This window comes from Podarcis filfolensis (genome assembly GCF_964270895.1).
Source record: "Podarcis filfolensis genome assembly, chromosome: 6".
NCBI classification, from domain to species: domain Eukaryota; kingdom Metazoa; phylum Chordata; class Lepidosauria; order Squamata; family Lacertidae; genus Podarcis; species Podarcis filfolensis.
In genome coordinates, this window is record NC_139609.1 from 19479215 (window position 1) to 19491913 (window position 12699).

Here is a 12699-nt window from a genome sequence, read left to right on the forward strand (position 1 = left end):
CAAGAGAGGCCTGGAGAGTCTTACTTGGCTCCTGGACCTGAAGTACCCCATCCCTTATGTATTCGAAGGTGTTGGGGGATGTCATCCATGGATACGGAGTGAGGGGACTTCAGGATGGAGATGACACACAGCTGTAATACTTCATATGTGACGCACTTTGAAAGTCTGACATATGCTATATAAATTCCGCTGCTGCTTCTAAGTTAAATTGTATCCAATTGGTCAGAGTAGACCTGTTGCTATTAATGGACATAACTATCTTAGGTCCATTCATTTCAGTGGGCCTACTCTGACTAGAACTCACTTGGTTATGTCTCTTAGGGTGTAATCCTAACCCTACTTACCTGGGAATATGCCCTCGTGAATTCAGTGGAACTTACTTCTGAGTGGATATGGTTAGTTTGGATTGCGATCTTGGGGTTGCATCCAGCATTAGTCATGCTCAGGGGAAACCCATGAAACTCTGAGTAGAATTGAGTTGGATAAAACCCATGTTTATTAACAGGCAAATACTTTCCTCCTCCTCTGGGCATATTTGGCTTCTTTTAACATCCTCTCACTCTTAATTAGCACTGTGTAAGACTGATATTGATATTTTGACTTGGCTTTTTTCATGGCTGTGCTGCTCTTATATTTTTAGTTCTTACGAGTTTATTTCAGCTCTCCCTACAACTAAGTGAATCCGAGAGCCATTGTTATTATGATTTTTTTTAAAACAACAACAACAACACTGCCACACTGTGCTGTTTATTGTGGTATTTAGATGTATTCTTGCCTTTTTAAAATTCTTTTTAAAATTTTATTGAACAGTGCCCCCAAAACCATGTTATAGGGTGGTTAACAAATATAATAATTAAATAAATAAGGAACTGTTTCAGCACCTGGCAGGATTCTCAAGATTCTCATGAGGTGTTTATGAGTTTTGGAGCCAGACTTACATACACCACCATCAATAACTTATTCTTCTTTAAAACAATATACAGGAGGACAATTCTCCTTGTCACACCTTGAGGAGCCACAGGGCAGTTGCTCTGACAGGAAGGGTGTTTCTTTAACAAAAGTGCAAATTTGGCTCCATGATGTCTGACAATTTTAAATGAAGGTGTTGGTAGCAGGAGCCCTTCAATGTATCTTTTGTTTTCCCAACAGAGCGGCAGAGAAACAATTTAAGAATGGGTAATTCACAGACCTGATTTTATCGTAAATCAGTTAAGATGCAGCTCTGGTCCCAGGCACTGGTAAGGCTCTGCCAACAGTTGTTTATTCATATATTTGTTCAAGCGACTGTTTAACGGCTTGCTTCTGATTGAACCCAGTTTCCACAGACTATAATAATGCTGAACCTCCAGTTATCAAAGAGGCACTGACTTTCCTTGTCTGAGCTACTACCACACAAGTCAGGTTTCATTTGCCTCAGCCGAAAGCTGTAACGGAAGTATCAATATCAGTACCTCGTGGCTCTTTAAAGAAAACCAGAAAACACACCGGCAAGAGATGCAGGCCCTCTTCTCATGCCTTGGCCCCAGGAGCAAGAAAGACAATTGTAAACAAAAGACAAACTTGGTAATTCTGTTTGTATGATTTTCCTTGAATGCTGCTAGGCACTGGGAAAGTTCTGTTGAGCTGCCCATAGGCTGTTGGTCCAAAAAGGTTTGGAAGGCAGCAGTAGCTATAGAAGCTTACCTATGAGATCCATGTGGTCAAAGGATAAGCAAAATTGTATGTTGCCTTCTGGGATGACTTTATTTCTAATGCCACAAACGGAATTATGCTCCAGTTTGGAAGGATTAACTGGGGACAGGGCCATAGGGTTTGGGTCGACATGAAGGGGGATGCTTGTAAGATCAGCATTAGCATTAGAGCTGGTGATGGACTGGAAAAGGTGTTTTCCCATTGTCTCAGTAACAAGCAAACATGCAATTATTTTGTTGTTGGGCGGTTCATTGGTCTAAAACAGGGAGAGGAAACCCTACAGCAGAGGCGGTTTTACGGTAGCACAATCGGTTCGGCTGCGCTGCAGGGGGCACCATAACAACGCTATAGAATAATGCTGTGAGAGGTGTGGGCACCAGATTTTAATGTCTCACAAGGTGCTGCTGAAATTTGAGAGCTCAATGTCTGCCACTGCCCCCAGAGCTGTCTATATGGCCGTGGAACTGTCTGCAGGACACACATCCCTCCCTGTCAAACCCATCACCAACCCAGCTTTGCCCTGTCCTTGCCTGGCTGGAATGTGAACTCTAACCATGCTTCTTGCATTGTGACTCTGTACACCATCAACTCCAAAAGGTTCCTTGAAGGAAATGCAGTGCTTGAGCTGAAACGGTTTCCCCACCCCTGGTCTAAGCTGCTTGAGGTTTTGCACTGACAAGTTTCTTAAGCAAACTGTTTTTCAAAAAGCAATATCCTATCAATATCAATATCAATATCAAAGTAAAGCCATTTTTGTTGGAAGTACAACAACAGGGATCTTTCCTATAGTAACCCAAGGGCTAATTCTGTTTACAGTTGGTCAACCAACCAAGAGAGAGGTGTGGGTAGATACGTAGGTAGGTAGGTGTAGATGTTGCCAAGCAACCAGCCAGAACTGTATAATCCTTGACTTGAGTTCTGATTGGTTGCTAGTTCTGAGGGAATTTCCCCTCTGTATGTGATGCTGGATATCTTTCTGTTATGAACAAGGCCTGAACTACTAAGACAACACCTCCCTGCTTATTATATTGTGTACTGCTTTTGTTCAGTTCACCCAGCGAAATATTATAAGTTTCTTTTTTCTGTGGACTCCATTTGTGTGATTTAAGTGACTTTGATAACAATTTTGCTGCTGCAAAGGTTAAAGGGGACGTTCGCCTCACCCTGCTTTTCTCACCCTCTTACAAGTGTTTGCCACTGCCAGTAAATATTTTCTCCCGGCTGAAGAACCAGTATTCGTACCCCAAGTAACAGAGACAGAAAATTGATGCTGTACATCTTTTGAAGTATAGCACCGCTAGACTAGCAGAAACAGGAAACATAGTGAGATATGCAAATAGTGCTTCCTGATGCTTGTGGGTAGGAACCAATGGGAATGATGATGCATCTCAGACTTAAGCAGTCATCCCTTATCTTACTCATAAGCAGGAAGGGGTTTGTGGGTTGTTTTTTTTGTAATAATACTCACCAGCAGGTTCAGACCAGGATAATTTGACACTTGAGGCAAACCACAGAATGGTGCCCCACTCCCCACCAGCGAAGAAGGGTGAGTGAAGACCTACACCAGGAACAAGGGGAGAAAAAGATCTACATCAGAATCTGCTGCCCCTGAGGATCTTTCTGCCTGAGGCAGTTGCCTCAATTTCCTCATGGGTGAGCCAGCCCTGCTCACCAGTATAAAGTACTGGCACTTATTTATTTATCTTTTGCTGCCCATGGCAGCCATTTTGTGCTGGCACTCTTACCGATATACAAGTGCTGGCACCTCATTTTCTTACCAAGAAAAGAAAAGAAAAAAGCAGCGCTCTAAGTGTCTAAGTGTAAAGACCAAACTAAATGCTCCCAGTGCAGCCAACTCCAAAATAAGTATTGTTCAGTTCCAGTCCACATCAACAAAACTAACAGGGGATGTGTGTGTTGGTTGGTGGCTGGGATGATTAACTCCTTATTGCAGGAGTTTGAACTACATGGCCCTCAGGGTCCCTTCCAACTCTACAGTTCTATGATTCTTTGTGTCAAACAACCCTCCCTGAAAATGTATTGCCCCACAAAGCTATCCCCCCCCCAGCAGCCCCACAAGTATGGCCACTGACTAGGGATGATGGAAGTTCAGTAACATTTGGAGGGCAAAAGTTTCCCCACACCTGCTTTCAATTGACCCTGGGAACAGTTTCAGGGGGAAACTGTTTAAGCCACCTCTCTCAAACATGGTTTCTATACTACACATAGCCCCCAGTTCCTACATTAGCATCAGTCTTTTTACCTTGCTCTAGCCGAAAAGAGCTCCCAGGGGCTTACTAGGTTCAGTAATATGACAGCCCCTGTTCTTCAGGTGATTGGCTTGAGAGCAGTACATGTGAAAAGGATCTAGAAGTCTTGGTTGACCACAAACTTGACATGAGCCAACAGTGTGACGTGGCAGCTAAAAAAGCCAATGCAATTCTGGGCTGCATCAATAGGAGTATAGTATCTAGATCAAGGGAAGTAATAGTGCCACTGTATTCTTCTCTGGTCAGACCTCACCTGGAGTACTGTGTCCAGTTCTGGGCACCACAGTTCAAGAAGGACACTGACAAGCTGGAACGTGTCCAGAGGAGGGCAACCAAAATGGTCAAAGGCCTGGAAACGATGCCTTATGAGGAACGGCTAAGGGAGCTGGGCATGTTTAGCCTGGAGAAGAGGAGGTTAAGGGGTGATATGATAGCCATGTTCAAATATATAAAAGGATGTCACATAGAGGAGGGAGAAAGGTTGTTTTCTGCTGCTCCAGAGAAGCGGACACGGAGCAATGGTTCCAAACTACAAGAAAGAAGATTCCACCTAAACATTAGGAAGAACTTCCTGACAGTAAGAGCTGTTCGACAGTGGGATTTGCTGCCAAGGAGTGTGGTGGAGTCTCCTTCTTTGGAGGTCTTTAAGCAGAGGCTTGACAACCATATGTCAGGAGTGCTCTGATGGTGTTTCCTGCTTGGCAGGGGGTTGGACTCGATGGCCCTTGTGGTCTCTTCCAACTCTATGATTCTGTGATTCAATCTGAATGTCATGACACACAAGGAAAAAGGGATGGTGAAGGAGGAGGAGGAGAAGAAGGATGTGGTTGGGGAAAAACAGCTCAAGCATTAGTTGCAGTTCTTAAAACAACCACCTGGGATGGAAAGAGTTCTTATGTTCTTAGCTAAGCGATGTCTAAACAGACTGACCACAGTTCTCCAGGATTTCAGATGAAAGTCTTTCCCAGCCCTGCCTGAAGATACTGATGATTTAATCTGCATGCAAATCACAATAATATTCTGACCATCTTCATAATTTTGCATTTGGTAAAAAAAATTAAAAACCCAACCCTTTTTTAAAACATGCTTAATTGTGTTCCTTTTCGCCCGTTTAATTGTGATCCACCCAAACTCTCTCTTGCAATTATACAGGATTCCACTGTTACGGATCTCTAAATGCATCTCTCTCAGTTGCAAAGAAATGGACTGCTTTGTGCCAGAGCTCTTTGAGAATTTATTGCAAAAAATAAAATGAAATGAAATGATAGGAGAGCATAAAATCACAGCATTCAAGAAGCACAGCCTGCAGTTTCCAAGTGTTTCATTTCCCAGTTTCTGGTTTGCTTTTCCCCACTACACATCATTTTAAATAGCCTTTTACTATCCTGGCTCTCTGCCACCACTTTGTAAAAAAAAAACCAACAACCTACACATTAGTAGCTATGTTCCTGCCTATCATATTCAATCTACATTCAGCCCAACAGACAAAAAAGAAAGATGTGCTTATGTGTGTCTTCATTATTTCTCGATGATGGCATCAGCTGTTGCCTTGTATGTGTGCTTGAGCCACGACAGATTAATAACCGCAGATATTAATTAATTAATATACTACTTACAGTCGTACTTTGGAAGTCAAACGGAATCCATTCCAGAAGTCCGTTCGACTTCCAAAACGTTAGGAAACCAAAGTATGGCTTCTGATTGGCTGCAGGAAGCTGCGGAAGCCCTGTTGGATGTTCGGCTTCCAAAAATAGTTTGCAAACTGGAACAGTCACTTCCGGGTCTGCAGTGTCCAAGAGCCAAAACGTTTGAGAACTAAGCAGTTCGGAAACCGAGGTACAACTGTATATGCAGAAATGGCCTCCAAGTGGTTTACAACTGCAAAATCAATACATGCACAACAACTATCAAATCAATACACAATAACAGATCCACTGGGACTTTAAAACATCCTTAATTAAAATGAACAATAAAAGAATCAATTGAAAAGCATAACAATTTTAAAAAAGCTTAAAACGGTTATAACAATGGAATCACAAGTTCAGTTCAGGAAAACACTTCCTCAAACAGGTGTGTTTTCAGGAGCTGGAATAATTACAATGTTGATGAGTTGACTTGTATTTCAGCAGGGACAGTGTTTCTCAACACTGGTTTCACCAGCGGTAAAGAATTCAGAATCACAGCCCATAGGGTACTACTCTAGAGTAATATTTGTGAAACCCTGCATTTAATTCAATATCTGTTAATATTTGTGAAACCCTACCTTTAATTCAATATCTGTTAATATTTGTGGAGCCCTACACTGAATTTTGCATTTAATTTTGCATTTAATTAATTTTGCATTAATTTTGCATTTTATGCAAAAGAAGCACAGGGGCAGTGCCCAAGCCACCGCTTCCCTCCCGGTCCCCCTGGAGGGACACATTGGCTCAGGTGCGCTGAAAGCCCAGCCCCACACTGCGAGCGGTGTGGGGCTCACAGGGTGCCTGGCCTGCCGTGTCCCCCTCAGCCGAGAAGGATGCAGTGACCCAAGACGCCCTACACCACCCAAAAAAAACCTACACCCAGGGCTACGGCACCCCAGCACTCCCCACACTATGCATCTGGGAACAGTTAAGCTAGGATTTGCCCTGCAGAGCTGGAGAAGCTGCAGAGAAAGGATGCTGATGCTACTACTGTGGAATAAATGATGCGTTCTGGTGCTGTGAGCCAATCCATAAGCAGACTCGGGTTGTATTTATGTGTGACCAATTAATGGTCAGGGAAGATGGAAGCTGCAGTCCACCACCTTCTAGAGGGCCACAGATTCTCCATCCCAGCTATAAGGGGATTGATGCAAAGGCAGAAGCATGCCGAGTCTGCTGCCCCCGTGCCCTTCTGAATTGGCCCACAGGAGTCCCAACTGAGGCTTAACCGAAACCCTGCGGCTTTCATTTCACAAGTTTACAGCTGGTTGGCTATAATGACTCTTAGCTTCAGCGAAGAGTTTGACTGAGGAGCCACATCTTAAGTGAAGAGGAAATAAGCTGCTGATGTACTGGGGCCTTGTACGTCATCAAGTGGGTATTTTTCCTCCCATTTCTGCTCTGTGTTCTGAAACTCATGCAGTCAAACCAAGCTTATTTGAGATGGCCTGCACTACAAGGCAGGGGAACTTCGTGCAAAGCTCTGATTGCTGAAAGAGAGGAAGGAAATGGGGGCACAACACACATATCAGCCTGCATGTGGAACACTAGATAAATCAGACTTTGATACTCCAGAGCAAGGCTGTGAGGGTTCTGCCACTTGAGGAAGCTTTTAAATAGACATTTTTCTTATACTTCTAAGCACACTTTTGAAAAAAAGAACAGTTTTGTCATTTTTGTGTGCAAATTTCAAATGGCAAAACAAGAATATCATCCCTTCCCACTTCAGTACATATCGATCAGGACGTTGTAAATGCTTTGTTGAGAAAGGTGGAAATAAGTCATAACCTGACCAGCCTTCGCCAACTTCTTGCCATCCAGAAGAATAACTACAACTCCCATCACCCCTGACTATTGGCCAGGATAGCTGGGACTGATGGGAGATGGAGCCCCAAAATATATAGCGGTGGCACTAGGTTGAGGGTTGTGAATTCAGCCACCTCTGCAGAAACTTAAGTAGCCTGGACCCAGAAGATGTCAACAGACTTCAGTGGCTCACATTCCCTTCCTGGCCAAAGTGATCGAGAAAGTGGTGATCAGCCATTTCCTGTCACTCTCGGATGAAACAGATAATCTAGATCCATTTCAGTTGGTTTGCAGACCTAGTTTGGAACAGAAACTGCCTTGATTGTCCTGTGGGATGACCTTTGCTGGGAAAAAGACAGGGGGTGTTTGAGTTGTTGATTCTCTTGGCAGCTTTCAATATCATCAACTATTGTATCCTTCTAGATAGGCTTATCGGGTTGGATGTGGGAGGCACAATTTGGTCATGGTTCCCTCTTGTTTGGATGGCCAATTCCACCACATAGCACTGGGGTGGGATATTGTTTGACCCCTTGGCAGTCATGCTTTGGAGTTCTGTGGTGTTCCATTCTTTTCCTCATACTTTTTCACATCTGTCAGTGGTAAAAGGTTATCCAGAGATTTGGTCACAGGTGCTATCAAAATGCATAAGACACCCAGATTTACATCTCCTTTTCATGATTCCTTTGGCAAATGATGCATGGCAGTGATCATCAGGGAGGGGGCACTTTCAGAAGTGGGATCCTAGTTATGGAATAGGCTTCCCAGAGAGATTCGCCTGGTGCCATTTTCGTGACCTTTCTGGTTCCAGGTGAATACCTTTCTAGCACAGTCAAAATAAAAAAGGTAAGAGGTAAAAGTCCCCTGGACGGTTAAGTCCAGTCAAAGGCGACCATGGGGTTGTGGTGCTCATCTCACTTCAGGCCGAGGGAACTGGCGTTTGTCCACAGACAGCTTTCCGGGTCATGTGGCCAGCATGACTAAACCGCTTCTGGCACAACTGAACACTGTGACAGAAGTCAGAGAGCATGGAAATGCTGTTTACCTTCCCGCCGCAGTGGTACCTATTTATCTACTTGCACTGGTATGCTTTTGAACTGCTAGGTTGGCAGAAGCTGGGACAGAGCAACGGGAGCTCATCTCATTGTGCAAAAGAAAAAAGAAACCACCACAGATTCACACCCAAAGGGAAACATCATTTGTTATAATTTTTATTCTTCTATGCTGTATTATCATGTTGTTTGGGGTTTTTTTTGCTTTGTAGACTGCCCTCCTATTATGGGACAGCTAGAAAAAATGCAGCTAACAAATAAACAAACAAACAAATGACAAGTTATCCATCAGCATAATAAATATAGTTGTAAACATCTGGTTGAATAGCAAGAGTGCATCCTATCCAAGTTTCTTATTAGTGGGCCACTAATATTAGATATTTTCCTCCACTTGCTAATTTGACTCTTCCTTGTTTTGCAAGCTTGTCGTATGCAAGAGCTTTCTTATCCATTCTATTATCTTTTTAAAAAAGATTGTTTTCCCCCAGTGTTTAGGCAATCAGCATATGATCAGAAACCACCAACAGCTAAATAATGATGTCACGATTGCACAATATATGGTTTACATGCTCTTTGTTAAAGCCCTATTGCTTAAGTGGATCTTTATACAATATGATGTTATACTCAGAAATCTTGGCTAGTAAGACCTGTCTACCAGATTCTTAAGGCAGATTTTAAAGGGGATTTTTCAGGTTCAAAGCCTAAGCCAGGCATAGGCAAACTCAGCCCTCCAGATGTTTTGGGACTACAACTCCCATGATCCCTAGCTAACAGGACCAGTGGTTAGGGATTATGGGAACTGTAGTCCCAAAACATCAGGAGGGCGGAGTTTGCCTATGCCTGGCCTAAGCCAACTGCAGATGATTATTTTTCCACGTACCTTTAACAGATGGTAGAACTCAAGGTAATGGTGAGGTGGTTCAAAGGGTGAGGAGTGCTTGCCGCTTACTAGGTATCAGTAATGGCAGTAATCTTCACTTATTTGATCTAAAAATAAGTCAAGCTATAGAGACCTCACCAGCAGAATGCCTTAAGGAAGAGCAGGGATTTAGAAAAGGTATGGCCTGCCATGAAAAGATGGCAACATACAGTGGAAACATTAACTGAAGGGTGGGAGCCTCAGGCCTAAATGTGGTTTTCTGGACCTCTCCGACCCTCAGGACGGTCTCTAGGCCACAACCTCTCTCCCCAGACCACCACACTTATCCACCCTGATTTATTGCCCCCTTGGGTGCTTCTGCCCAGCTGGCCTGTGTCTTGAATAATGCTCCTGGCTTTTGTGTATGGCTGGAACACACCCTACTGTCCAAAGAAAAGACCACATCAGTTGCTCCACCCACTTTTGCCACTGTTCTCAAACCATTTTGGCCTCTGACCCACCCTCCACTGGCATGTGGTTCTCGAAAGATTGACTGTGGTAGGGAAGGCAAAAGGTTCCCCAATCCTGATTAAACCTCAGACCGCTTGTCAGTATTGTCAGATGGAGATCCCAAGGCACAAAGACAAACACATCCTGGTTTTAGTAGGTGGTTGGTATCAGCTATTGCCCAAGAGCATGACTGTGAAACCATGACACATTGCAAACCAGACAGAAATCTGGAAGATCTTATCTGCAGGAAGGCATCCAAGATGATTAGTGTTCTATCAAATTATTTAGGAGTCAAGTCAAGTCAAGTCAAATAGATTTATTGGCATCACAAGATAATACGTTTCAAATCACTGGGATAATTAAAAGGACAAGGGTGAAGCTGTCAAGGGGATATAGGGTCACACTGTGGTTGTGTGCACTTAGATGTTCTGCTACGCCCAGTCTATTTCCCAAAGTGATGGTTCATTGGGAGCCCTTTCAGGTAAAATTTTGGCTAAAAAGGGAACTACTAGAGCAGTGGTATCTTTGTCCCGATCTGCCAGGGGAAACCTCATTTGATTTCTTCTCAGAGTTGTGGGCCAGAGATCCAACATTTTGCTCAGCATTAGTTGCCAAGGTCTGCTATGTAAAAGGCAATCTAGGAGAATGTGGTCCATTGAATCTGGTACTTCTTGGCTGAAGGCATACAAACGGACTTGATATGGAGTGTGTGAGAATCTGCCTTTAGTCACTGCAGAAGGGAAAGCATTTAATCTCGTGAGCATATCTGTCAGAGACTGCCTCTAGGTCCCGGCTCACAAAGGACCAACGCTAGCCGGTAGAACGGAATAAAGTCTTTATTGAAGTATAGTTTCCATTTCCACATCTTAGCGTGCGTCTCTACGTCTATTCCCTAGATCGGCGAAGTCCCATCTGAATCTCCGCCTCCTGTACACCAGTTCAAGACCCTAGCCTTGCTCCACCTTTTGCGTCTCTCCTTTCGCCTCTGGGTCCTACCACCCCCCGGGGTTCCTTCCTTCCTGGATGCCTCGGATGCGGACCCTTCGGATTCCTCCCCCTCCCTTCGGCGGGCTTTAGGACCTGGCTCCCTTTCCGGGCTGCTCATTGCGCCTCCCTCTGGTACATTTGAACTTGGCGCGCGCGCGCTGTCTCCGACCCTCCTCTCTACCGTTTCCTCGCTCTCTGACGCAGGCGTGGCTGCTGCCGGAGAGCTGCCTGTCGCTGGTGCCTGGAACTCCTCCCCCCTGCTGCTCTCTGGTGGAGTAGCTGGTCCGGATTTCCAGCTGCTGCTCTCTGAATCCCCTCTGGTCCCTTCTTCCTGGGGTGCCCCTCTTGGTAACCCCCCAGCTCTGCCCACGGGAGCCCCTTTCTGTGAATCCTCCGATTCGCTGGACAGACTTAGAGATCTCGGACGGCTATCATCGCTAACCTCTCCTTCCGATTCCTCGCCATCCGTTCCCTCTGCTCCTGAACCCCTGACATCATCCTTTAGGATATGCACAAGTTCCGTAGAGTGTTGTGATACCTAAGGCCTCTGGAGAACAAGATCTCGGAGTGTGAGGTAACAAGCGCTGTCTTTTGTGGTCGTAGAGCTGGTGCTTGATTAATTGGAATACAGTGGTACCTCGGGTTAAGAACTTAATTTGTTTTGCAGGTCCGTTCTTAACCTGAAACTGTTCTTAACCTGAGGTACCACTTTAGCTAATGGGGCCTCCAGCTGCTACCGCACCGCCGCTGCGCAATTTCTGTTCTCATCCTGAAGCAAAGTTCTTAACCCAAGGTACTATTTCTGAGTTAGTGGAGTCTGTAACCTGAAGCATCTGTAACCTGAAGCGTCTGTAACCCGAGGTACCATTGTATGTGATTTTCACCACATTCTTCAAGACTCTCAAGAAAAATGCCCAAACTACGGATTTTGTCTTGAATTGCTCTATACCATTTGGATGAGATGTGGTCTTCAAGCATAGAGGTTAAAAAGGAGTTAGATGTTGTTCTAAAGTGGACTTTCAGCCAGGCCCTGATTGCAGAGAGCCATGCTTTGGTTTCTATCAGCTGTTGGCCGGTTTCAGCACATAAGGTTAAATAACTTATGCATTTAGGAGTCTTTTCAGCCAAGGAATATAACCTTCAGGAGCCTTGAATTAAATGATGGGATGACCGCAGTGAAAGACACAATGCAGTTTCTTAGCTGATCCATGCATTAATTGCTTGTTCTACACTTCATAACTGGCAGCTGAATCCATTTAAAAACAACATATTTGCGGTTATATGGCATTGAATGTGTGGTGTTCACATGTGCAGGTTTTCACCTGATACAGTATGTTTTTAGTAACAAATGTGAGTTTCTGAACTAGCCATTAGAATGCTTTTCTTACGAAAGCACTGCAGCCTTATAATTTCAGTTTTCCGGGATTCAGATCCGGACAAGCTCCTGGGCAACCTCTGCGTTGTCATCCCTTAACTAATGATACATCTTTGACAAAGCACTGAGCAAGAAGCAATGCCTCCCCCATGCCCATCTTCACTGACATCTGTCTAACTCAAATGGATATCCCCAGAGAGAATGATCATGTCAACAGAAGAAGGGATCTCACATGCCAGCTAGGAAGCATCACTGCAAGCTGATCGTCCATGTAAATGCTAGGATTTATGCTTACGAGTACAGTTGCTAAAAGGCATTTTCTGCCTCTATTCTGTAATGGCTGGAAACTGCCATGGGGAACACATTCCTATCCACAGTTCACAGTCCATATGAATAAGGAGTTTCCATAAACCCAAATGAAATCATGCTCCGGCGGGGGCGGGGGGAGAGTTTTCAGATATAGTGA